Genomic DNA, 27,805 nt, shown 5'->3' on the forward strand with positions numbered 1-27,805 from the left:
ATCATCTCCTGTGGTCTGCTGGTAACATCCCTCCCTGTGCACCCTAGCCTTCATCTGGTTCTGAACCATTCCTTGTTGTACCATTTGGCAACATTGAGGTCATCAAATATGATCATTCCCAGATCCTGAACTTTATTCCCAGTGCTCCTACATATGCCTCTGAAGTCAGACACAGTAAGATACCCAATTTTTAACTACTCTATCCAAGTAATCAAAAACTATCCTTAATAATCACAATATAAAAATTAACAACATTCTGGAGCATTTTGTTAAGATTTTAATGCAAAAATACTGATTGCAGTTTAAAACCACACCGAAAGGTTTCCAAGAAGAGGCAGCCTATTTTGGATTCTGGAATCATTTCTACAAAAGCAAAGTAATTATAAAGTGAATGTCATTACTGCCCACAACTTTCAGGTTAATTTAATCACTTTTTTCAGTCTGCTACCATGTGTCCAATATATACTTTGTATTTTTCTATGTAATTAAAGTTAGGCACATATTGCATATGTACTGAGGAGACATACCCTGCAGATCAGACGGTAATGGCATTTTCTGGTGCAATCCATTATTTAGCTCAGAGTTATCTGAATGTAATTTTATTTAACTATAACTGGGCAATCTAAAAGTCTAGACAAAGCCAAGTTGTAAAAACTTATGTGGAGGGAAAATAATGGTTGGAGAATGGATGACAATTTATGATTTTCTTTACATGTGTTTACATTGTTTTCAAGCAAAACAGGAAGAGGGAAGATAAAGTATCAAAATCAATCAGTCCAAAGAAGCAGAAATGGTGACTAGGAAGAACAACTGAAAAGCTATGATTACAAATGCTAGTAGTCTGGGCAACAAAATCCTGGACCTGCAGATCCTAATGGTGGAGGCGGACTTGGACATTGTTGCTGTTACGGAGACATGATTCACTGATTCTCATGATTGGGATACAGCCAACCGAGGCTATAACTTGTTAAGAAAGGAAAGAAAATGGGGAGGAATAACTCTTTATGTAAAAACTGTATCCAAGCAACTGAATTGCAAGGGACATGGGTTAAAGAAGAAGCAGGTCTGGCGCGACTGGGTGTGAAAAACTGAGCAACTGCACAGAGCGGGGAGGCGAATGGCCGGCTGTTTGGTGGGTCAGGTTTGGCGGAGGACAGAGAGATCGCCGCCGCTAGAAGAAGGCATGAGCATGCTAACATCCATTTCTGGCAGTGACATTCTCTCCTTCTTCGGCCCCCAGAAGAGGATATGTGCTCATAACCTCTTCTGGTGGTTGAAGAAACAGAGGGCTGCTCATGCTGCTGCAGGAAAAGGGTGGCATGGTTGGGGGGGGACAGTGTGGAGGGGGGTGTGGTGGCATGGGGGTGTGGGGGCGGCGGCTGGGATTCCATGCACAGGGCAGCACAGAAGCTAGCTCCGCCCCTGAGAAGATGGTGCTTCCATTTTTACTTGTGTGATCTACAGGCCACCAACTCAAACAGAAGAACTAGACAGACAACTCAAGGAAGACATCCAAAAAGTGGGAAAGAAGGGCAACGTGTTGCTTGCTGGAGATTTTAATCTGCCGGATGTGGAATCTATGAGAAGTAGAGAGATAGTGATTGCCCTTCAAGGGGCTCTGCTCAAACAAATGGTAATGGAACCAACAAGAGAAAATGTGATACTCAATCTACTGCTCACTAATGGTGATTATGTCTCTAAAGTTCAGGTAGGGGCTCACCTGAGCACCAATAATCATTAGATGGTAAGATTTAATTTTTTGAGTAGGATACAGAGAAGTCACATGAAGACCCGAATTTTGAATTTCAAAAATATGGACTTTGTCAATATGGGGACGTACCTGGAGGGAAAACTTGAAGAAAATCATTGAGGTGAAACAACAGTGGGCCAGGTTAAATTAAATAATCTGTTAGAAAAGTAAACAAGAGTAAGAGGAAATTGAAACTGATCGGGTTCTCTAAGGAGGTGAATGAAAAAAATAAAGGCAAAAAGAACTGCATTCAAGAAGTATAAAGGATCCCAAATAAAGGAACACAAGTAAGAATATCTATTAAAACTGAGGAAGATGAAGAAAGAAATAAGAAAAGCAAAAGGTCATTCGGAAGAAAGGATGGCCAAAGAGATAAAGCCAGGAGACAAAACATTTTTCAGATATATCAGTGAAAGAAGGGTGTGGAATAGTGAACTTAAAAGTGAGAAGGTACAATGTATGGAGAGTAATGGAGAAATGGTGGAAATATTAAACAAATACTTCAGTTCGGTATTCATTAAAGAAGCCCCTGGAGAAAGACTGTTGCTAGTTAACAATACCATAGATGAGAATGGAGTAGTCCAAACTCCATTTACAGAAGAGAATGAATGGGAGGTGTTAGGGAGACTGAAATTGGAAAAGGCCATGGGGCCAGATGAGATACATCCCAGGATACTGAGGGAGCTCAGAGATGTGCTGGCGTGTCTGCTGAAGGACCTGTTCAATAGATCCCTGGAATGGGAGTGGTGCCACAGGATTGGAGAAGAGTGGTGGTGGTCCCACTTCATAAGAGTGTTAGCAGAGAGGAGACTGGAAACTACGGGCCACTTAGCCTCACCTTGGATGTGGGAAAATTAATGGATACTCTGCTAAAGGAAAGGATAGTGAACTATCAGCAATCTGGTGGGTTGCTGGACCCAAGGTAGAATGGATTCACCAGGGGAAGTTCTTGTCAGACAAATCTGTTTTTTTTATTTGATTGGGTGACTAGAGAATTGAATTGAGGAAGAGTGCTCAATGTGATCTACTTGGATTTCAGCTAAGTTTTTGATATGGTCCCGCATAGGAGGCTTGTGAAAAAATGAGAAACTTGGAGTGAGCGCTAAGGTTGTGGCATGGTTTAGAAACTGGTTGACTGATAGGAGACAGTGTGTAATGGTAAATGGAACCGATTCTGAAGAGAGATTGGTGTTAAGTGGAGTGCCACAGAGATCTGTGTTGGGACCAGCTCTGTTCAAAATCATTGTGAGTGACATTGCAGAAGGAATAGAAGGTAAAGTTTGTCTGTTTGCGGATGATACTAAGATCTGCAACAAAGAGAACATGCTGAAGGAGTAGAGAGAATGAAAAGCTTGAAGAGTGAAGATTTGGCAGCTGGGATTCAATTCCAAGAAGTGCAGAGTCATGCATCTGAGGTGCAGTAATAAAAAAAAACAAAACTGAATGTGATGGGGGGGGGGGGGGGGTGACTGGGAGTGAATGTTATGGATCTGCTGCTGGAGTTAGCAATCTGTTACAAATCTGCTGCTGGATGCTCCTGTAAAGGGAGGTGTTGGCAATCTGTTGTGGGATCGGCTACCAGAGAGAGCAATCGGATAGGATCCTGCAGCAGGACACTCCCACAAGGGGAGGAGCTAGCAATCTGTTGTAATACTGCTTGCGGTAGCAATCTGTTGCAGGGTCTGCAATGCGGATGGGAAGAGCAAGCAGATGCGAAAAGCAGTCTGATGGAAATCCCTCCCCTATGGGAGGAATAGCAATCTGTAGTGAACTGCCTCCTATGGGTCTGCGAAGGAATGGCAATGTTAATGTAGACTGCAGAGTTGGCAATCTGTACCAGTGGAGTAATGGAGACGGTGCTCAGCTGGTCAGAAAGTAGATAGGTGAATCTTTGGGCTGATGGCAGATGACAGCGCCCTCAGGAGGGAGTCCTGAGAGGGACCACCGGCTAGGCTGGAGTATGGAGACAGACCAGATAGTTCTTTATTAAATAAGTAGTACAACCACCAGAAGTGGCAGTAGTGAGCTGGTATGCCCGGCAGGGCTGAAGTCCCTCAGATACTAGAACTGCGATTCCCAGGCTGCTGAGCTGCAAAGAGACTGTAGATAGTGAATAGACAGGATATGCAGATATACATAGTCAGTACTAGATGATATCTCACACAAGATCTTGATATGGCTCAGTGGTTGGAAAGGGTAAGGCCCTCGAGGAGCGAGTACCTTGTTCCAGGGAAGCTCTGAGAGAGCGGTGGTCACCAACACTAATCTGTATCTGGAATGGCTTCTAGTCAATAGAGAATCTTCAGAATGTTCAGGAACATAGGCCCTCAAGGAGCGAGTGCTGGTTCCTATATACCATCTGAAATAGTAACTCACAATGTCTGTAGATAGCCTCTGGGCAAGGAGAATCTTCAGAGTGTTCAGGAACATAGACCCTCGAGGAGCGAGTGCCGGTTCCTAGCTGTAGTTTGAAATAACTCACAATGTCTGGCTCTTGCAATCGCTTCTAGGCAATGGAGAGTCTTCAGAAGATTTAGGAACATGGGCCCTCGAAGAGCGAGTACCGGTTCCATTCTGTAATCTGAAATAGAGAAAGAGAATGAGGCCCCCGAGGAGCAGGTACCCCTGGTAGGTCCAGAGAAGCAATGCTGCAGGAGTGAAGCGAGTTCGGAGGAATCCTGCAAACAATCCTGTGGTGCAAGGTAGTCTTTGAACAGCCGGAGCTAGTCCAATCGGAGTCCTTGCTAACTCGAGTTGTTAGCAAAAGAAAAGACCTTTTATGTTGGAAGTGGATGATGTCCCCTCCCCTGAGGTTTGTGCCCTTGCTGGTACTTACTTTGGAGCACGCGCACGTGCCCTACGTCATCAGGAACATGGCGGATCTGCAGCGTCGAGCCGGCCCGGGGACGCAGGGGAGAAGCGGCATGGAGACGCCACGGCATCAAGCCGTCCATCAGGCACAGAGGGAGTCGCCACACAGGTAGAGAGGGTGGAGTGAGGACGAAAGCAGGCATGAACGCAACAGTGAAATACTGATGTGCACAGACTAAGAGAGGGATCTTGGGATAATAGTATCTGGTGATCTGAAGCTGGCAGAGCAATGTGACAAGGTGATAGCTAAAGCCAGAAGAATGCTGGGCTGCTTAGAGAGGAATAACCAGAAAGAAAAAGGAGGTGATAATGCCCTTGTACAGGTCATTGGTGACGCCTTATTTGGAGCACTGTGTTCAGTTCTGGAGACTGTATCTCAAGAAGGATAGGGACAAGATGGAGGCAGTCCAGAGAAGGGCAACCAAAATGGTGTGTGAATGGTATTGGAAGACCTATGTGGAGAGGCTGAATGATCTGAATATGTAGAGAGGAGGTGCAGGTGAAATATGATACAGACCTTCAGATACCTGAAACGTTTTAATGATTCATGAACTTCAAACCTTTTCCCTTAGAAAGAAAACAATAGAACTAAGGGTAACGAAATGAAACTCCAGGTGGGATTACTCAGAATCAACATCAGGAAATATTTCTTCACAGAAAGGGTAATGGATGCCTGGAATGCCCTTTTGGAGGATATGGTGAAGAAGAAAACAGTGAAAGAATTCAAAGAGGCATGGGATAAACACTATAGATCTCTAAAAGCTAGACAGACATGAGAAAAGCATGCAGAGGGGCAGCTTGCTAGTGTGGTGGTTACTATCCTTAGCAAAAGGTATGGATATTACTATCCTTGACCAATAAGCCATGATGCTTTTAATGCAACTGCAACATTACGCCCTGCTTATTTATTTGTTTGTTTTTGTATACTGACATTCGATCGAGATATCACATTGGTTCACATTACAACTGAACAGTAAATAAGACATGAGCTGCTTATTTTTACAGTATAACTTGGAACAGTTAACAAGAGACTAACTATAATACATGTGCTAGTGTAAAGTTGGTGGTTAGCATATGGAAACATGATTTAGGAAAGGTTGTTTTTACAGTATAACTTAGAACAGTTAACAAGAGAGTAACTATAATACATGTGCCAAGGTAAAAGTGGTGTTTTGCATGTTCGAAACAGTCATGCATTCATGGTTTAGGAATGGGTTACAAAGAACTGATTAAACAGGGTGTAGGGGTTGCAAGGAGGTAGGAGGAGTTAGGCAAGGCAAGTAGGATGCGGATAAGGTGGGATCGAGAGGTGGGATTGGGTGGGGGTGAGACATGGGGGGGGGCGGTCATATGTGTTGTATTTTAGAAGGGGGATGAGGGATTGATAAGGTTTAGGGGGAGGAGGGGTGTGGAGGGGTGTGATTTCAATTGTAGGTGTTGGCTAAAGCTGAGGGATGGAAATGAAGAATAGCATGCAGTGGGATAACTTGCTGGTGCAGTGGTTACTACCTTTAACATATGCTCTCCGTTTAGATGGCAGGGGGGAAAACAGGAGTCTGATTCAGACAACAACTGAGGGCCTCAGCATCTACAATGTGAGATACTGATACACAGACATAAGGGAAAAAGCATAGGACTGCTTCAGTGGCCAAGGCCTAAAGGAAATGAAGAAAGCAGGCATGGGGGTAACTTGCTGGTGCGGCATTTACTACCTTTAGTAGAAAGCATGGAGATTACTACCTTTAACCAATAAGCCTCGATGCTTTAAATGCAACTGAAGCATTGCTCCCTGCTTCAATGGCAGGGAGAAAGGGGAATTGGATTCAGTCAACAACCAAGGGCCCCAACTTCTATGGTCTGGGATACTGATATGAGAACATAAGGGACAAATCACAGGATTGCTTCTAGGGCCAAGGCCTAAAGGAAATGAAGAAAGCGTGCATGGGGTTAACTTGCTGGTGCGGCAGTTCTTCAATGGCAGGGAGAAAACGGGAATTGGATTCAGTCAACAACCAAGGGCACCGACTTCTATGGTCTGGGATACTGACACACAGACATAAGGGGAAAAAAAAGCACAGGACTGCTTCTAGGGCCAAGTGAATAAGCAAATACTTCAAGCAACACTGTCTGAATTTTCAAGAAAGTTCATCACCCGTAAAAAATTTTACTAGCTGAAATATTTTGGGGTATGATAAGTTTTTGGGATAACTGCATAGAGTGACAGTTACTACTCTTAAGAGAAATATGGGAGTAACCTGCCAGAGTAGCAGTTTCTACTGTAAGCTTGCTGGGCAGACTGGATGGACCATTTGGTAGAGATGTGAATCGTGTGATCGATCGTCTTAACGATCGATTTCGGCTGGGAGGGGGAGGGAATCGGATCGTCGCAGTTTGGGTTTTTTAAATATCGTGTAAATCGTGTAAATCGTGTAAATTGAAAACCAGCACACTAAAACATCCCTAAAACCCACCCCGACCCTTTAAAATAAATCCCCCACCCTCCCGAACCCCCCCAAAATGCCTTAAATTACCTGGGGTCCAGAGGAAGGGTCCCGGTGTGATCTTTTACTCTCGGACCTCCGGTGCGTTAGGGTTGTTTTAGTGTGCCGGTTTTCCCGCCCTCCCCCTTCCCCCGATTTACGATTTTTTGACGATAAATCGGGGGAATTGTTATTGACGATTTAAAATATATCGGACAATATTTTAAATCGTCAAAAAACGATTCACATCCCTACCATTTGGTCCTCTTCTGCCGTCATTGCTATGTTACTATGTAATCACTTTTCCCTCTCTCCGACTCAACCTTCCTCCCTCTCTCAGCTTTCAGATTCAAAATTCTTTATTGACATGACAGTTTGTACAGATGCTGCCAAAGTAAAACATAAAGTTTAAAAAAAGGATAATGGAATACAATTTCAAAGTTAAGTAAGGACAATAAGAAGGACAATTCCAGGATATTTGGTGAGTTCACTATTGTGGCCTGGTGACGGGATACAGAATATGTTGCTGCTATTTAGGAACAGAAGAACTGCCATGCTGGGTCAGACTAATGGTCCGAGTAAAGAATTGGCCATTCCAGGTTCACCTGGAAATGCCCACACCTGCCTGGCAAAAAAGTATTTAGGGACCTGCCCTCCAAAAGCGTGTCCAAATCTCTTTTTTTAAAACCCATTTTTGCACTTAACTTTAAATACTTCATCCAGCAGCAAATTCCACAGCTTAATTGTTCATTGACTGAAAAAATACTTTTTAAAATTTGTTTTAAATCTGCTACCGGTTAATTTCATTGAGTGTCCCCCTGGTTGTAGTACAATTTAAAAGGGCAAACAACCATTGCCTAGTATCTGTTCCACATCGTGTACAATTTTATAAACCTTTATCATCCCTTCTCAGTCTCCTCTCATCTGAGCTGAAGAGCCCTTACCTGTTTAGTCTTTCTTCAGAAAGGAGCCATCCCACCCTCTTTATCATTTTTGGTGTACTTCTCTACATTTTTCCAGGCTTTTTTTCACACAGGTCTACCAGAGCAGCACACATTACTGAAGGCGTGGTCGCATCTTAGATCTATACAGAAACATTATGATATTCTCAAATGTATTCTCCAGTCTTTTCTGAATAATTCCTAACATTCTATTTGCCTTTTTGACTGTCACTGTACACTGATCTGAAGAGTTCAATGCACTGTACACAATGACTCCACAGCCTTTTTCCTGGGTGGTAACTCCAAAGTGGAACCTAGGATTATGTACATATAGTTACAATGATTGTTTTCCTATGTGTATCACTTTGTACTTGTCCACATTAAAATTTCATCTGTCACTAAAATTCCAAGTCCCCCAGTCTGGTAAACCCTCCTGAATTTCCTCACAGTCTGCTCATATTTTGATTACTTTGATTAATTGTGTGTCATTTATCACCTCATTCATTGCTCCCCTTTCAAGATTATTAATGAATAAGTTAAATAACACAGGTCCCAGTACAGATCCCTAAGGTACTCTACTTTTCTCCTCTCTTCCTTTAAAGTAGTAATCATTTAGTATGGCTCATTATTTCCTATCATTTAACTAGTTACCAATCCAAAATGACAGTACCTCCTATACAAAAATGTTTAAGTTCCTGAAGAGTCTCTCATGAAGGACTTTATCAGATGCCTTCTGAATATCCAAATACACTTTTCAACTCTCTTACCCTTTTCCGTATGCTTATTTACTCCTTCATAAAATTGTAATAGATTAATAAAGTACAACTGTTATTTGTTAAATTCATGCTGGCTCTTTCTCATCAGGATATGTTTATCCATATAATCAGTAACTTTGTTCTTAATAAGTTTCCACCATTTTACCCAACATAGATATCAGGCTCACAGATCTGTAGTTACTTGGATCACTCCTGAAGTCTTTTACAAATACTGGCATTACATTGGGTACATTCCAGTGCTGAAGTACAATGGCAGATTTAAAAGATTTGAATAATTGGTTACAGATTATCAGTAGCAAGTTAGCAATGATAAGTTTCTTTGCAACTCTGGGGTGAATATCATCAGCTTGTCAATTTACTCAAGAACCTCTTCCAGATTCACAAGAATTTGTTGCAGTTCCTCTGAATCATCACCTTTAAAGAATGGTTCTGGTGTGGATATCTCCCCAACATCCTCTGCAATGAAGACCAAAATTTAAATTCTCTTTATTGAAACAGTCTCACTTTTAAAATCCTACCCATTTTACTTAATTACTACTTCATTGCTTTCACTCCTCTGTTTGGGGGTGATGCAATACAGTGCACTCAGCCGAGCGCACTGTATAACCAGCAATTGGACATGGTTCGATTGTAGAGACGCTAACTAATCCCCTTATGCAATAAGGGGATTAGTGCCTCTACAATGTGCATCCAATGCGGAGTGAAACTAATAGTGCTCATCACATGGAAATGCATGTGAATGAACCTATTAGCTATTCATTCCTGATGCAAGAAAATAATGTGCGTAAAGGACGCACATTTTTGCGATCAGAAATTAAAGCCTGCCTAGCGCAGGTGTTAATTGCTGTGCGCTCCATAACGTTTTTCTAACGGTGGACGGCCGACTCCGATTGGGCTCTTATTAGCAAGGAGGTGCTAGGGGCGTGCAAGCGACCCTAATGCCTCCTTGCTATCATGACCCCTATTTTAAATATTGCATGGCACCCCCAGGAGGGGTGCCTGGGGGTGCATTAAGAATGCAGGCGCTGACTATTCAGCACCCGCTTTCTGCGCAAAAATATTGCATCGGCCCCTTTGTGAGTTACATGTGGGAATCAAACTGTTTCATTTCAAGAAGTGAGCAAATGGATAGTTGGGATGTGCAGGGAAAAAAATGTGATTTTGTTATTTGGTTCATTTTCAGGAGGTTTTTTTCCCAAGAATTTTGGTTCATCGATTGCTTGATTCATTTCATTCATGTGAAAAAAACAAATCAATTTATAAAGAAAAAAGAAAACAGCCAAAAAATGAAATTGAAGCCTCCCTCCCACCCTCCCAGAAAAATGCTGGGGCCAGGATCTCTCTGGCTCCTACTTACGTAGTCCAGTGGGGATCTACCAGCAAGGACTAGGAGAAGGCTTTGATCTAGGTCAGAGCTCATACTCAGTCCCAACGCTGTGGCCCAGCACAGAGGATGAGTCTCAATGCTGGGATTTCAGGCCTAATGCAGTGTCCTGACCCGGAGGTCAGGTTCCACTGCCTTGGCCTTGACCTAGGCTGAAGCCCGAGCCTAGGCCCGATGATGTGATCCATCCTGGAGGCCAGGCCCCGATGTCGGGGCCTTGACATGGACCCAGGCCAGATATTATGACCTGACCTGTAGGCCATGACCCAACCTGAAGGCAAGGTCCTGATGCCAGGCCTTGGATTAGGACAGAGCCCGAGCCCAGGCCCAGTGCTGGGGCTTTGGCATGTACCTAGGCCTGATGCTAGGACTTGACCAGGAGACCGGGTCCTGGTGCCAGGGCCTCGGCCTGATGCCACAACCCTTCCCAGATGCCGGGTCCTGATACCTGTACCTCAGCTAGGACAGAGCCCAAGCCCAGGCCTGGTGCTGGGGATTTGGCCTGAGCCTAGGCCTGATGCTATGACTCAACCTGGAAGCTTGGTCTTGATGTCTGGGCCTTGGCCTAGCCTGGAGCCTGAGCCCATGCCCAACACTATGACCTGACCAGGAGACCGGGTCCTGGTGCCAAGACCTCGGCATAGGCCCAGGCCCAACACTGAGACCTGACCCAGAGCTTTAGCCTGGACCCAGGCCCGATGCCATGACATGACCCGGAGGCTAGGTCCTGATGCCAGGGCCTAGGCCCTGACCCAGGCCCAATGCTGGGGCCTCTGCTAGGTGGCACAGCCCCGATGCATGGGCCTCAGCACAAGATCAGGCACAGGCCTCAAAGCCCAGGCATGGGAGCTCTTATTTGGCTCCTCTTATTTCTTTGGCTCTTCAACACCAAATGACGGCATCCTCTGGAGTCACACCAGAGTTAATTAACTCCAGCATATTCACCCCAGTGGATGGTGCTATTTTGATGTATGGCAAATGCCATGGATCACATGGTCTGTCCGCTGGGGTGAATGTGCCGGAATTAACTCTGACGCGATCCCAGCAGATGCCATCATTTGGTGTTTAAGAACAGAAGAAAGAAGAGAGGCCGAGGAGGAGCTCCCAGGCCTGGGCTCTGAGACCTGGACCTGACCCAGGTCCTCGCCCCAGACATCAGGGCCCTGCCTCCTGGCAGAGGCCCAAGCAGTGGGTCTGGGTTCTGGCCTAGGCCTCAGCATCAGGACCTGGCCTCCGGGTTGTGTTGTGGTGTTGGGCCTGGGTCAGGGCTGAGGCTTCAGTGTCAGGACATGGCCTCTGGGTTGGGTCTCAGCATTATGCCTAGGTCTGGGCATCAGGACCCAGTCTCCAGGTCAGGTTGTGGTGTTGGGCCTGGGTCCAGGCTGAGGCTTGGGCTTGAGCTCTGGCCTAGGCTGAGGCTCAGGCATTGGAACCCTGCCTCCGGGTCGGGTCGCAGCATCATGCCTGGGTCCAGGCCTTGGCCTTGGCCTAATCCAATGCCCTGGTGTTGAGACCTGGCTTTCAGATCGAATCATAGCATCTGGCCTGGATCTGGGCTGAGGCCCTCACATCAGACCCAGCCTTTGTCGGATACCCAACAGATCAGGTACTTTTTTTTTTTTTAATTATTTTCAGGGGTCTCAACTGAGGCCTTATGTCAGCCCTTGCCTCCCCCTAGACCCTGATGTCGCACTCAGGCCTGGGCCACAGGCCCCTGCTTTGGGCCGTTGCCTAGGTGAAGCCATGGCTTTGGGCATAGGCCGAGGTGCCAGTGTCATGCTCGGGGATAGGCTGTGGCTCCTGATTTGGGCCTCAGCTTATGCCCTAGGTGAGCCCCTGGCTTCAGGCCTGAGTCTAGGCCTAATGCATTTGATTAAAATGAAACAAACAAATAAGGTTTGTTTCATTCAGAATGCCTCTGATTCAGTTTTGGCCTCCCCCCCATGAAATGAATTTGCCCTATTCGTTGCATTTTGCACTTTTGTTTTAAACAAATGAACTTCCCTAATGGAGAGTAGAAAGCATTGAAGCCTTAATAATATTGCTTCTGCTTGCTGTTTCTCCTGTTTCCCTCAGGATTATACAGAGTGCTTTCAGCTCATTCTTTTGCAGAAAATCTTATTTTTTTCTATCAACTTTTGAAAAGATTTTCATCTCTTATGTCTTTGTATTTTGCACAGTTCAGGAAGAAATGCATTTCTTTTTCTGTTATTCACTGTATGCAGATTATGGCTTCTTGGGATTTCTTTTCAGGCTTTGTCTGCATATTTTTCTATTTATAATTTGTGGTCATTTCTTCTCTGATTTATGAGAGTCTGTGTGTTTTCTGCTAGCATAGTCTCTGTGTAGAGATCTACAGCAGTTTAGCTTATATCTGTTTTCTAGTATGTTGCTCCCAATGGTATATTTATGTTCTATGGCTCATTGCAATACTTTCAGTGCTGCCTCTTTATTGATAGGGATTTTGATGTTTGAGTTCTGGAAGTTTCTGTTATGGAATGATAGGACTGCTTCATGTTTTTTTGTATGGTGAGTAGTAAATGCAAATGTCCTAGTTCCTCATCTGATATTGAGAAATTTCTATGGATACTGAGTGTCCCATTCTATATAGTTAAGGGCTAATAACATACCACAGACTTCACTTGAATATAGAAGAGTTAGTTGAATGATGCTATTGAATAATTTTAATAGTTTAACTGGAAAGTTGAAACTGGTCAGGGGTTTCTTTATTGCACAAAGGGACCTTAGAATATTTGTTTTATTATTGAAGTGTCTTTATAGCTAAATTAAAACTCTCAGATGTATTTCGTGTTAGGCCAAGGTGTGCAGAGTCCAGGGCACGCTCTAGTTTTCTCATTCTGAATCTACTCTATTGAAATTTAAATTCTCTTTACTGGAACAAAGAGTCTCTCTTAAAATTCTATCCATCCTACTTAGTTACTCTTTCACTGCTTTTTACGCCTGTGCTTGTGAATTGCATGTGGAAAGGGGCAGATTGCCCTATCGAGGGATCAGGCTTCCCCCGGTGGGCTGGTCGCTCCCATCAAGTGATTTTTTTTTTTTAAACTTCCCGGCCAAAGAGAAGAAAATGGGCTGCTATGGGCCGAAGAGAAACCAGCAGGATCGTGACAGACAGTCTTGTGGGCCTGGGAGAGAGGCCTGCAAGGCTGTGGCAGAGCCCATCCTGTCGCGGCTGGAAGAACAGCTGAAAAGAGAACATAAGAACATAAGAAAATGCCATACTGGGTCAGACCAAGGGTCCATCAAGCCCAGCATCCTGTTTCCAACAGAGGCCAAACGAGGCCACAAGAACCTGGCAATTACCCAAACACTAAGAAGATCCCAAGCTACTGATGTAATTAATAGCAGTGGCTATTCCCTAAGTAAACTTGATTAATAGCCGTTAATGGACCAAACCTTTTTTGAACCCAGCTACACTAACTGTACTAACCACATTCTCTGGCAACACATTCCAAAGCTTTATTGTGTGTTGAGTAAAAAAGAACTTTCTCAGATTAGTTTTAAATGTGCCACATGCTAACTTCATGGAGTGCCCCCTAGTCCTTCTATTATTCAAAAGTGTAAATAACTGATTCACATCTACTCGTTCAAGACCTCTCATGATCTTAAAGACCTCTATCATATCCCCCCTCAGCCGTCTCTTCTCCAAGCTGAAAAGTCCTAACCTCTTTAGTCTTTCCTCATAGGGGAGCTGTTCCATTCCCCTTATCATTTTGGTAGCCCTTCTCTGTACCTTCTTCATCGCAATTATATCTTTTTTGAGATGTGGCGACCAGAATTGTACACAGTATTCAAGGTGCGGTCTCACCATGGCGCGATAAGAGGCATTATGACATTTTCCATTTTATTCACCATTCCCTTTCTAATAATTCCCAACATTCTGTTTGCTTTTTTGACTGCCGCAGCACACTGAACCGACGATTTCAATGTGTTATCCACTATGACACCTAGATCTCTTTCTTGGTTTGTAGCACCTAATATGGAACCCAACATTGTGTAATTATAGCATGGGTTATTTTTCCCTATATGCATCACCTTGCACTTATCCACATTAAATTTCATCTGCTATTTGGATGCCAAATTTTCCAGTCTTACAAGGTCTTCCTGCAATTTATCACAATCTGCTTGTGATTTAACAACAATTTTGTGTCATCTGCAAATTTGATTATGTCACTCGTCGTATTTCTTTCCAGATCATTTATAAATACATTGAAAAGTAAGGGTCCCAATACAGATCCCTGAGGCACTCCACTGTCCACTCCCTTCCCCTGAGAAAATTGTCCATTTAATCCTACTCTCTGTTTCCTGTCTTTTAACCAGTTTGTAATCCACAAAAGGACATCGCCTCCTATCCCATGAAGTTTTAGTTTTCTTAGAAGCCTTTCATGAGGGACTTTGTCAAACACCTTCTGAAAATCCAAATATACTACATCTACCGGTTCACCTTTATCCACATGTTTATTAACCCCCTTCAAAAAAATGAAGCAGATTTGTTAGGCAAGACTTCCCTTGGGTAAATCCATGATGACTGTCTTCCATTAAATAATGTCTTTCTATATGTTACTTAGTACAACCGCACACATTATCCCACCTCAATCATTGTTGTCCTGCGATTATACTATTTTGTATATAACCTCTGTACATATCATTTGTTCCTCGAACCCCTGTACTTAGCTTTTCCTTATGTATCCTCTCTCACCCTCCCCCCGCCCCCTCCTGTGTCTCGCCTACCCCTACCCCTCCCTCCCTTACTTATTTATCTAGTTAATTGCTTTATTACTGCGTTTTTTGTTACACACTGTTCCTTGTAAAGGCTTTGCCTATATATTCTTTGGTTGTAAGTTCTATGTAATCCGGCACGATGTGCAAACGGTTGCCGGTATATAAAATAAAATAAATAAATAAATGCTCTACGATTTTGATCTTGAGAATAGTTTCCACTATTTTTCTCAGCACTGAAGTCAGGCTCAGTGGTCTATAGTTACCCAGATCACCCCTAGTGCCTTTTTTTAATATTGGGGTTACATTGGCCACCCTCCAGTCTTCAGGTACAATGGATGATTTTAATGACAGGTTACAAATTTTAACTAATAGATCAGAAATTTCATTTTTGAGCTCCTTCAGTACCCTAGGATGTATACCATCCGGTATAGGTGATTTGCCACTCTTTAGTTTGTCAATCTTTAGTTTGTTTCCTTTTCATAGGTAGGGTTGCTACTGATGGAGTGCTGGCAGTTGGTGCTATTTTGGGAGTTTACTATATTACAGTTGTAATTCAGTTTTCTCATAGCTTTCTGAGGGTCAAGACCACACCCAATATGTGTTACAATAGACCTAAGTCCATATGGATTCCAAGTGTCTTGTTTTGGCAGGTTTTCTGCTTGGCACTAGTAATGCATGTAAATGTGATATGCATGTTGCAAGTAATATTTCTATCCCAATGTCCTTTTCCATGTAAAATATGTATTATAAATGCATACTTTTTAATTGTGTATGGAAAGTTCAGAGAGCGGGTGGTGGGGCCCCAGGCTATAAGTTTCGCCTATTGCACCTAATACCCTTACAGCGACCCTGCCTGCGAGGCCATGACAGAGCCCATCCTGCTGTAGCTGGAAGACAGCCATGTGGGGCCGGAGAGAGGACTGCAAGGCCGCGGCAGAGCTGATCCTGAGAAAGAGTATGTGTCTTTGTGGGTGTCAGTGTGTATGGGCCAATAAAGTTTATGCAATCTAAAAATCTGCTTATGATTGAACATGTGAGTTTCTGACACTGGCTGGCAGTGTCATTACTTGCAAATGGTTCAAGAAACAGACCAAGAATCCAGGATATATCTCTATAAGAGGTATAAGCAGATGTGAAGGGCCCAACCAATTTGTATGAATGAAACAGGGGCTGCAGCTCTGTTCACTCCTGGCCCAGAGCTGGTGCTTCCATTATGCGAACTTAGGCGGTCGCCTATGGCACCGACCCTTAGGCTGTGCCAAAGATCAGCCAGATGGTGCCGCGAGTGGAGCCGCTTGCGCCAAAGAGGAGCAGAGATTCGTCGGGCCATGAGCAGTGTGCGCTGTTCATGGCCCTGAGAAGCATACGGTGGGTGGCGTGAACAAAGTAGGAGGAGTTGGGCCCTAGAGCGGAAGGGTGTGTGGCACACTGCTGTGTGAACGGGGGGGAGCGGGCAGAAGGCAGAAGTCACCTATAGCGTCCACTACCCTTGCATTGGCAATGCCCTAGAATACGTAGATGGTAATACCATTTAAACTGGTATTGTGTCATAACTATTTTTCTATGTACTAAATGGAGCAGAAGCCAAACAGGGTTTGTTGTAGCAAAAAATGGATTGACAATTCAAATGCCGAACAAGATTGTCTTCTGAGAACTAGACTTCAGGTTGTAAGAAGTGAAGTTTATTCTGAACATTCTGAAATCCTGCTGACTCCAAATCTTTTAAAACTGTTTAGAAAGGGAGTATTAAACTAAAACAGTTTGACTGATATAAACAATAGATCCAAGGCATGAAACAGAGAAAGCAGGGTTCAAATCCCACTGATTCTGTTTGTGACCTTGGGCAAGTCACAACATTCTCCACTATCTCAAGTGAATTTTCAAAGGGGTTTCTCACATAAAAATTGCATCTACGTGTGTAAGTAGCATGTACACGAGCATATGCAATTTTAATTATGTTGATAGTAGGTGCATACTTTCGGTATTATGCATGGAATTAAGGAGCAGTCTAGGGGTGTTCCAGGGCAGGGTTCAGAAGAATGAGTGGTAGCCGCCATTAAGAAATATGCATGTGTTCAATACAGAACTTATTTAAACACTTTTACACCTCCTAAGTGACTCATGTTAGTGAAAGCAGATTTCTGATTTTTGCAGTTTTTGACGTGAGATCTGGTTGAACTGGTAGGGGTTCAAGGTAAAGCGCTAGAGGGTCTAGGTGTATTGGAGAAAGTTTGGATGAATTGGTGAAGGTATCAGCTAATTGGTGATTCCAAGTACACATGCAAGTAAGTATTTTCAAAACAGTATACACATATACTTTATAAAATACCTGCCTCCATGTATAAATCGGGGTTATTACACCTAATTGTCATATTTTTTAAAGCATCAACATTATATGGAGTGAATATTGAAAACTTTATGGGGCAGATTTTAAAAGCCCTAAGTGTGTAAATCCAAATAGATTTACGCGCGCTGGGCCTATTTTCAAAAGGCCCGGCGTCGTGCGTAAAGCCCCGGGACGTGCATATGTCCTGGGGCTTTTCTGTAAGGGCAGGATGGGGGCAGGGCAGATGGTCCGTGGGCATGGCTGGGCGGTCGAGGAGGCGTGGCTGAGGAATCCGGCACAGCGGCCATTTGCCACTTCCAAAACAAAGGTATGGGAGGGTTTTCTTTAGGGCTGGGGGCGGGAAAGGAAGGGGAAGGTGGGGGGGGGAGGGAACAGGGAAAGCCAGATGGGCTCCTCGAGGGCTTGGCGTGCACAATTTGCACTAGTGTGCACCCCCTTGCGCTCGCCGACTCCTGATTTTATAACATGTGCACGGCTGCGTGCACATGTTATAAAATCATGTGTACATTTGTGAGCGCCGGGTTGCGTTCACAAATGTATGCCCGCGCGTATGTTTTAAAATCTGCCCCATATGTATAAAAATGAGCTTAGGCATGTGTAAATAGCCTCTACACATGTATTCTGTATTTTATATAAGTAAAATATATGTGTGTATTTTCATTTTCATGCACAGATATATTTACTCGTGTATTTTTATACCTGCTAATTATCTGGCATAAGTGATATTAAATGTGTTTATTGTACTGGGTCAGAAGTCTGGATGAACTGGAGGGGAGTTCAGGCTGAAGAACCAGAAAGGTTTTGATGATCTGGAGAAGGACTGGGTGAACTGGTGGATGACTCCTCACTCATGACAGGTACAATTGCCTCCTCTCCCATCAGCCTGTTTATTGTCCCCCTACTCCCTAACCCAAGTCCCCTTTTTGTACAAGAAAGCTCTGTACCAGACTGCTGATTGAGAGAGAGAAAATATTTATTGGATGTATATGGCTGCAGCATTAGTCAATTACATACAATTCAATCACAGAATATAAACAAATACACAAACTAAAATACTTAATTCTCAGATACTCATAAGGTTACCACGTCCCTGTATGATGTCTTACAAATCCTATGTACTCAATAAGCATTAGATCGAGCACTCAACAAACATCAAGCCCACTCCTCCAAGATTTCACAGTCTGGGTTATAAGGCCATCAGAGCCTCGCCCTTCATGATATTCTACAATTCAAATGTTCATTATTGGGTAAGCATTGATTCTTCGGTAAACATTGTCTGTTGTGTGATGATGGTCCTGGTAAAAAAGCAGGAGCCACTTATGAATATACAATACAAGTTTTTGGGGGGTGAGCAGGCCAGTCCCGGCTGTCAAAGCTGAAGATTTGACAAGCAATTCATCTCAGCTCTCCCACCTATGCAATATAGGGACATAGCAGTTACTTGGTATTCATTGTATGAAAAGGTTTTGGAGGTGGTCAACCCCAGCATAGCCCATAGCAGTGAAACCTTGCTTGCTGAAGGCTCCCCACCAACCTAACTATGGCCATATCCCAGACATAACAATGGTCTGTATCACTGTAAACTCATCCAGTCTCATGTTCAGAACTTTGCAAAGTAGCCCATTTCTGAAATATATCCTGAATGTAATTGTTTCCTTATCTAGATCTGTATTTGACACTTGGTAAGGCATACTGTCTTCATGATGCAGATGATTCATGTTTTTCATGTTTTTATATATTTTTTGTTTTGGTTTATTTAAATTCTACCTAGTTGTTTATATTGAGGTTGATATTCAGCCACCAAAGAACGAGCATTTTCGACAGCGGGACCTACCATTTGGAATACTATTCCCCCAGACCTCAGACTGGAACCCTGCCTTCTAACATTTCGGAAAAAACTCAAGACTTGGCTATTCCTTCAAGCCTTCCCTTAACTTTCGAAACCTTGCAAATGCCACCTAGTCAGACTTTGCTATTACTCAGCTAAGCGCCCTGCCTAACTACAGATTGTTATGCATTTATTTTTTATTTAACTCTTCTGTCCTTTGCTTCCGGCTACCTTAGCCCCCAAGTTCATCTCACCCTGTTTATTGTAACTTTGCCTCTCGTTAAATGATCTGTTAAGTTATACCCTCTCGTTACCTGTAAACCGATGTGATATGATACTGTCATGAATGTCGGTATAGAAAAATTTAAATAAATAAAAAAATAAATAATGCTGTGTATTGCTAAATGGGCTCTGCTTCCATCTGTACACTTGACGGGTCCATACCTCTAGCTCAGTAATGAATATAGTATGCTGCCTCAAGATAAAGCCCTGAACCTGGCCCTCCTATCTGTGAACCATAGCCACTCTCTTCTCAGAGGAAACTTCTCTACTATGTTCAATATGAAATTATTCAACTTAAGTCGTCTCAGAACCATGTAGCTGACTGACCGCGTTTTACCATACCTGTTGAAACTTAAGGCAGTGAGAACTCACAATACAGGGTAAAGCATGAGAGCAGAACAATTCAGCGGCATGTCCAGTCTTCTGTTTTTGGAAAGAAAAAACCCAATCAGCATGGTGTAGCCAAATGTAAGATACATCTTTTGGGGGGGGGGGGGGAGCAAGATCATAGCATTCTATGCTAAACCCACATTTAGCCCACGGAATAAAGAACACAACACAGTCACACAGCCAGGACCATGGAACTTATCGAATAACTGTATAACCAGGCTGGAGGCAAACACCCAGTGCAAAAGCCGCAGGTACACAAGGGGGATAAATGCTATAGCTTACATAAGTAATTTGGAATGCAAAGAAGCATACCTGTGGGATGCTTTACTAGGAACCTCTAAAGTTTACCTACCTGTGCTAGAGACTAGCCCTACATTGTGAACTAACCATAAGTGATTTTACCTGCAGAAATGAGGAAATGAAAGGATGGAGAAAGAGCCACAGGAACTATGGGAAAATATTAAAACCATATTAGCAACCACAAGGCATAGAGTGTTTGACCTGCCAGGGGAAGACCTGAGGGATCGTGATGCATCCCACCATATAACTTTGTTGATGTACCAATGTCTTATAAAGCTCACCTACCTACACTATCATTATACCATGAACGTGAACTAACCGTACCTGAATCTGCTAATAAAACGTGGGTGCTTTCTTATCTACTTTGTGCCTATTAGTATGTCTTTCCCAGCAGATTACAAATTCACCTGCTGAGTTGAGTAATTGAAATAATGAGGGAATTACCACAAAGCAGCTCTGCTGCCACTCATGCTAGGAAGTCACAGTCTCGAGGTAGGACACTTTAAGAACTGCTCTGGCTCGCAACAACCAGTCATTGGCTGAGACAGTAGCATGAAGCAGATACGGTGAATCTAGCAGATGAAGAATGAAATCCATGATGTGCAAAGGGTGGCCTCTAAGAGTTACTATTGCTGGAGGCTATTATAAATCATTCAATAAAAGATGTGCCATATTTTACAGCTCAAAAATGTAGCATACTATTTCGAAATGTCTGATGAGCCAGAGCTTTGCTATCCTCATCCATAATACTTGAACAACTCTGTGTGTGACCAATGCATGGGCACAAAGAGATGTACACCTACACCAAGATCACCTCAGCCACACTCTCAAACTTCGAAACATCAACAGCATCAGAAATTGAAACGATCCTCAAAAAAATCAAACCAGCCATGCACCCGATTGATATCATGCCAACAAAAACACTCCTCTGCATTCCTACCAGGATAGCCTCTCCCATTTCTAACATTATTAACAAATCTATATCATCTGGTGTGTTCCCAACACAACTCAAGCACGCAATTATAAAGCCTACGCTCAAAAAATCTGACCTGGACCCCTCAGAACCTGCCAACTATCGTCCAGTCTCGAACCTCCCATTCTTGTCCAAAATCATAGAGAAAGTCATCAACAAGCAACTCACCGACTTTCTAGACGAAAATCAATTACTATTCCCATCACAATATGGTTTCCGTAAGCACCATAGTACAGAAACCCTTCTAGTATCTCTCTCTGATTCAATACTTAAAACCCTCGATAATGGTCATTCTTACTTACTGGCTCTTCTTGATATTTCTTCTGCATTTGACACTGTCAACCACAATACCCTCCTTTCCCGCCTCTCACAAATTGGCATCGCTGGCACTGCCCTATGCTGGCTCCAATCATTTCTGAAGGACAGGACATACAGTGTCAAAATGGACTGCCATGTTTCAAAACCCAGAAATCTAACACAAGGTGTTCCACAAGGATCATCTCTCTCCTCCACACTTTTCAACATATACCTATCTCCTCTCTGTCAACTTCTGGTGAAACTGGATCTTCCACATTTCATATACGCAGATGATGTACAGATCCTCATCCCCATCAACGATTCCCTATCTAACGCTCTAAAAATTTGGGATGCGGCTCTTATAGAAATAAAAAAACTACTTACTGAGAACTTCCTAGCAATCAACGAAGACAGAGCTCCTCATCATCTCACCTCACAATAACATCTCCGCTAATCCTACTCTACCTTCACCATCGGACTCCGTCAATTTACAGCAAGTCCGCAGCCTTGGCGTTATCATTGATAATCACTTCTCCTTAAAGAATTTCATCACGGCCACAATCAAAAACGGTTTCTTCAAGCTACATACCCTAAAAAGAATTAAACCGCTTCTACATCCATATGACGTCCGGACAGTGTTACAAGCTACAATATTGTCAAAACTGGACTACTGTAATGCCATACTACTAGGCCTCCCCAAAAACACAATACAACCATTACAGATGCTACAAAATGCTGCTGCACGCCTACTCACGAACTCTCACCACCATGAACACATCACACCTGTTCTCATGTTCCTTCACTGGCTTCCTGTAGCATCTAGAATCTTATTCAAAGTTCTCTCCCTCATACATAAATCAATCCGTAACCAAGATATGCAATGGTTCTCCGATCACTTTATTTTCCACACATCAAACAGACCAATAAGAAAAATGCACCAAGCCAAACTCACCTCTTCTACAATTAAACACATCAAGCACGTCGCTACAAGAGACCGCACATTCTCTATTGCCGGGACCAACATCTGGAACAAAATGCCCACAGACCTGCGACTCGAACCCTGCCATAAGAAATTTAAGCAAAACCTCAAAACATGGCTGTTCGAACAAGCTTACACTCAATGATCCTCTCCTCTTCTGAAATGCCGATTACTTTTACTGTTCTCCCTGAATCATTGCTACACGCCGATTTTCTCCTTCTCACTGCTAACTTTGACTTTATTGGTCTATGAACTACCATTTATTATTAGACTTGCCATTAACTAGGGAATTTTATCACCATTGGTTTATTGTATTTGTATTTATTTTCTTGTTATTTTGATATATATCATGTCCATGTTATTTCAATTTGTCTGTAAAGCCTGTCGCTGAATTATTGTTTATTGTAAACCGAGGTGATGTTTTTAACGTGCCGCGGTATATAAAAAAAATCACTAAATAAATAAATAAGTAAATGTAGTGATTCGTTCAAAAATGAGGGCTAACCCAGGTAACTAAAATCACTCCGGGATTGTGAGCAACCAAAGAACAAGTGTCCAAAGATCCAAATGCCCAAATGCAATAATTAACTTACTGAACAAGGATGACAGTGAATTTCATAAACTTGTCATACCCAAGCCACAGACATGTGTATGCTATCTGAATGCCTGGTGATATACATGTCACTGCTATCATCAAGCCACAGTGGTTAACAGATATCTGGATGCTATGAATCACCTGCTGAATAAAAAGAAAAATAACATACTGATAAATGCTGACAATATTGTGTGGGAAGAAGCTTATTTGATGCTGTCCCATCTGTAAAACTGATAGTGATTAATCATTAGGGAAAAAAAATATATAGTATTCGAGTTCCAACATAGTTCATTGTTGAACGCTATTCATTGTTAGCTAAGAGAACAAAGGTAACCATATTCAATAATTGTTTTGGGTATTGCAGATTATAACCCAATAAAATCATGTGATGGAATAGTGTTTATTGCTGATGATGGCAGTGTGGAATTATGAAATAAGATACAGAATGATCTAAAATATGAGGGGGCGGCAGGGGCTTCCTAGCTCAGATGCATGTGGCAGCGATGTATGGGGAGCAAATGTCATGAATGACTTACTGCATAACAGAAGACACTGGATTTAAAGATATCGCCATGCACAGAGAATCTGACATGCATGGTGTGTCCTAGAGGCAGAGTGATGAGAGCACAACAGCCATAGGCAAATACAGCAGAGAATGGGTACCTGTATGCAGTAAATGACATAGTGAATTCTGTATATGGCAGCAGCTTTAAGGATACGGTCCAGCACACAGATGCTGGTGCGCATGTGCTGCCAAGATGGCAAACACCTAAGCCCCTGCCTGGCAATCTATAGTAGAGCATGTCACCAACTGGTGCTAGTCCCTAGTAAATTTTGCCAGGAACGATGAAAATAGATCCTCTTTCTGGAAGTATATACTCTTATTCCCATTTTATTCTAAGAATACAAAATTTACTACTCAAAACACCGAATTTGAGCTTGAGAAATCATGCCGCAGAGTGACGTTTCGCTATGCTGAGCTGCAGTGTAAAAGAAGAAATAAGGACTTTTTGTCTCCTTCCTAGAAAATGGAAACATTATCATCGTTCCAGTACATACTTAGGCACAGAATGAATCTCCAAGATGAGGACGCCACATCTGCTAACAGCTTGCATGAGAAGCTGCAAACACTTATGGCATGGGTGTGAAGGTGTGAAAGGAAGCAGGTGCCTCAGATGGCGTAAGTGATTTTCAGATTAATGCAGATGATGGTGGATTTAAGGATAGTGCCATGCAAAGAAAAAGGGGGGGGGGGATGCCTGCCATCCAAGCGATGAGATGTGGTAACTGCATGCAGTAAGTGCCATGGTGATTAAAGAATATAGTTACTGCTTTTAGGATATGGCTCAGTGAAGAAACCTACCTGAATGCAACAGGTGACTTGGTAAACAAAATAATTAGGCAGCTATAAAGAAATGGTTCAGCGCGTTCTCGGAAAGGCCAAGTGACACATGTGCCACCACTATCAGACCAGCAATGGCAGAGCAAGTCAACAACTGGTGCTAATCCACCCTGCTTTGTATAGGGCAGTGAAAATATACACTCCTTCTGAAGATACATATTTCTTACCCCATTTATTATAAACCAAAGTAGGTCACAAATTATTACCTATTAAGATTTGGAAGGGAAGACCCGGATGAGCACAAGGAGTAGATGGATGTGACTGCACAACATAACTATAGCCCTCCACTGAGAAGGGCCCCAAAGCAGAAAACTTCATGTAAATCACCTGAGGGTCCTTTGCTGTCTGACCTACATACACACCTTTAATTATTAGTCTGAATGTCGCTGGCAGGGCCCCAGGATCTGCTGGGAAACTTGGAAGCAAGCTCTAGACAAGATTAGGTTACATACTTGGGTTGGGTTGGGTTGTTGTTCCATCTAAATAAGGTAGCTAGGTCTAAAGGAACTTGGACTGGTCTCTGGAGGAAAGTCAATTAAGAGCTATTGATCTGTCAATTCAAAAAAACCCAACATGCAGCCCTAAGTGTAAACAGCCATAGGATATCTGCTAGCTAGAGTGCCAAAGAAAGAGGAGATGCATAAAATGCTGCAGCTACTTACTAGACAGCTTCCTGTCACCCTAGATAGGTATCCCTGAAGTGGAGTTGGGGCAGCCAAGGTCCAAGCACTCGCACAAGCACAAGGCAGTCATTGCCACTCTATCCTGGACCATAAGGAAGGTCAAAGGCAAGACACTATTCCGGCCAAGAAGCTGAGTGATAATGCTCTGGTTCCACACCTACCACCTAGAGGCCTGCAAGTGAACTGCCATGTGGATCTTTGAACACACCTGCGCCCACATCTGGGGTTGAGGGGGCAGTCACAGCCTCTCATGTGTGCTGGCCCCAATATCTCCTAAACATGGCCAGTTGGCCACTGAGCTGGATCTGCAGTCACTGGGGCTAAGACCAAACATGCCGCACACCCTCTGATATCCTCAAGACCCACCAGTGACACCAGTCTTCCCTGACCAAATGTAGCATGCAGCATTTACAGGTGGTGGTGGCAGCTACTATTCCATCAGGAGGGGCTGGGTGTTCTTCTTCTTCTTCCTCCTCCTCCTCCTCTTCCTCCTCTGGTGATATCTGTGAAGAGAGCAAAAAGTGTTTCAAGTCATCAGCAGGTATGCTCCAAGGTATGATATGCAGCATCATACAAACTGTTTGAGGGCATTGCGTTTCTCAGAAAGGTGGAGACAATGGGAAGTGCTCCTTTTGTTCTATAGGGGGTGGCAACGCCATAAATAGATTCCCAGAGATATGCAGGGTTCTGTACAGTGGTCTTTTACAGCATGGTGCCTAGCTAGTGAAGGGCCTCAGAGGTAACCTCATAGTCTTGGTAATATGTGTTAGATTGTGTCCTAGATTCCAAATCATCAAGGGCTATGATGCTGCCACAAGTTTACGGGTCTTTGTTGATTGGGAGGACTTGACATTCCCTGATAAGAGTTTTAGGAGTGGGTTCTAATATCCTCTTTAATTTAATTGTTGGCTTGTACATGCATTACAAGTTGTGCTTTATGACAGTGCTGCTCATTACCCAGGGATTTAACAAGGAAAAGGTTAAAGTGTATGAGGGATTCCTGAAGTTCTAGGTGGAGACAGGATCTCATAGAGTGTCAGGGCTCCACCTTAACCAGGGTGGAACCAAGCTGCCTGCACTAACCTTTATAAGGGAAGTACAGCAGCTTTTAAACTAGATGAAGGAGGAAAGCTGACAGTTGCTCAGGAGTGCATGGTTCAGAATGATGTATCTTTGAAGGATACTAAAACAGCTGGGAAGTTAGGGCTTCTCAATAGGTCACAATAAATGCAAAAGTGGCCCAGATGCTGTTAAGAGAGAGTTGAAAGATTCCAAATTGTTCCTCTCAAATGAAAAGCAGGTTGTTAATTCAAACAAAAAGCATACTTTGAAATATGTGTATACAAATACTAGAAGTTTAAAAAAATAAGATGGAGAGCACTGGCATCTCAGTGTCCTGGTGGAAGGAAGATAACTAACGGGACACTGTGATCCCAGGGTACAAATTATATTGCAATGAGAGCAAATTGCTGGAGTGGTGGCACTATATATTAAAGAGAGCATTGAGTCAAACAGGATAAACGTTCTGCAGAAAAGAAAATGCACTGTAGAAGCTGAGTGGGTAGAAATTTCATGTGAAAAGAGGGATAAAATAGCATTGGGTGTGTTTTACCATCTGCCTGGCCAGAATGAACAGACAGGGGTAATGGGCTAGCTGACACCATTTTGAATAATGGTATGAGATGCCCATTGCCCCTATCATGTGACAGGGGCTACCCAAAGGCATCAGTAGTCCTCATCACATGGTGAGGCAAAGGGCAGCCCGCACCATTTTGAATAATGGCAGCTGCCAGGCATGCTAATGACAGGTCGTTCCTGGGCCCTCATTAGATCACCAGGGACATTTTGGTGAGTCAAGAGGGGCATGAAGAATGGGCTCAGGTGGGCCAGCTAATCAGGGCTGAATAGTTTAATAAAAGGTAAGGTTTGTGGCAGGTTCTCACAGAGAGTTTGTTTTTTTTAAATTAATATAGCTTTTTAAAAAAAAAAATTGTGTTCGTTTTCTTTCATTTTTTTAAACCCACAAATTGCAACCAAATAGAAAATATAGTCAGTATTGCCTATTTGGTTGCAAATGAATGCCCATCCCTAGATGATATAGTGTATCTGGATTTCCAGAAAGCATTTGACAAAGTCCCTCATGAGAGACTTCTGAGGAAATTAAAAAGTCCAATTGCAATTTGGGATTTGGCTAAAAGATAGAAAACAGAGAGCAGGACTAAATGTTCAGCTTTCTCAATGGAGCAAGGTGAATAGTGGCGTGCCCTAGGGATCTGTTCTGGGAGTACTGCTTTTTAATATATTTATAAACAACCTGGAAATGGGAACAACAAGTGAGGTGCTCAGATATGTGGATGACATCAAATACATGAAAGTTGTTAAATCACAAGAGGATTGTGAGAAATTGCAAGAGGACTGTGCAAGACTGGGAGAGTGGGCAAGCAAATTGAGATGACATCCAATGTGGACAAGTGCAAAATGAATTACTTAGGGAAGAGCGATCTAAATTATAGCTTATGCAATTGCAAGGTTCCACATTAGGATTCACCACTCAGGAAAAAGATCTAGGCATCATTGTTGACAATATGCTGACATTTTCTGCTCAGTGTGTGGCAGCAGCTAAGAAAGCAAATAAAATGCTGGGAATTATTATGAAAGGAATGGAGAATAAACAGAGAATATCATAATGCCTCTGTATTGCTTCATGGTGCAACCTCATCTTCAGTATTCTGGTCTATTTATCTAAACAAAAACATAACAGAATTAGAGAAGGTACAGAGAAGG

This window comes from Rhinatrema bivittatum, chromosome 1 (assembly GCF_901001135.1).
Source record: "Rhinatrema bivittatum chromosome 1, aRhiBiv1.1, whole genome shotgun sequence".
NCBI classification, from domain to species: domain Eukaryota; kingdom Metazoa; phylum Chordata; class Amphibia; order Gymnophiona; family Rhinatrematidae; genus Rhinatrema; species Rhinatrema bivittatum.